This window comes from Phalaenopsis equestris, unplaced genomic scaffold (genome assembly GCF_001263595.1).
Source record: "Phalaenopsis equestris unplaced genomic scaffold, ASM126359v1 Scaffold181610, whole genome shotgun sequence".
Classification (NCBI taxonomy): domain Eukaryota; kingdom Viridiplantae; phylum Streptophyta; class Magnoliopsida; order Asparagales; family Orchidaceae; genus Phalaenopsis; species Phalaenopsis equestris.
This window is the reverse complement of record NW_018201559.1, coordinates 1-522: the sequence shown is the minus strand read 5'-3', so window position 1 is coordinate 522 and position 522 is coordinate 1. Positions and strand designations below refer to the sequence as shown.

General features: G+C 31.4%; 1 long non-coding RNA gene across 1 annotated transcript; it reads right to left on the bottom strand.

Moving 5' to 3' along the window:
* Nucleotides 1-89: 89 nt before the first annotated feature.
* LOC110034286 lies at nt 90-487 on the bottom strand. Its single transcript, XR_002295039.1, has 2 exons — nt 443-487; nt 90-192 (listed from the first exon to the last, which is right to left on the bottom strand). It is a non-coding gene; the product is annotated as an uncharacterized LOC110034286 (long non-coding RNA).
* Between the last annotated feature and the right edge of the window lie 35 nt (nt 488-522).

Below are 522 nucleotides of genomic sequence, written 5' to 3'. Positions count from 1 at the left end.
TTTTTCATTTGTTATTGGCAATGCATCGAAGTTCACATACAATACAATACAATAAATAATGTTTGCAATCAAGGAAAAGAAAATATGAACCTTTAGTAGTTCATCCGAAATTATTCCCAATCCATAAGCATGAGGAGGTTGAGAACTGATGTCAATCCTGTCATCTGTAACTGGGTTGCCAACTAAATAACCCTGAAGACATTACAAGTCATCAAACCATAGTCGCATAGAAAGCCTCGAACAGATTTGGGGGAGAAGTTACAAAATTTAAAAGATTTATAGTATTTATATTGTGAAAAGTTTAGGTTACTAAAATTGAATTGTTCTATTTTCTGAGCTTGGCATAGCTTATTTATTGTGAAAAAAATGCTATTTTTAAAGAAGTAAATAAAAACACGAGCTGAAAATTTATTCTGTAGCGATAACTAGCTGAAGGACATACCTTGAGATTAACAAAGGGTTGCTGAAAATTTTCATTGCCTGTGACCCATTACATAGAATTAATTAGCATTTCATTTATAA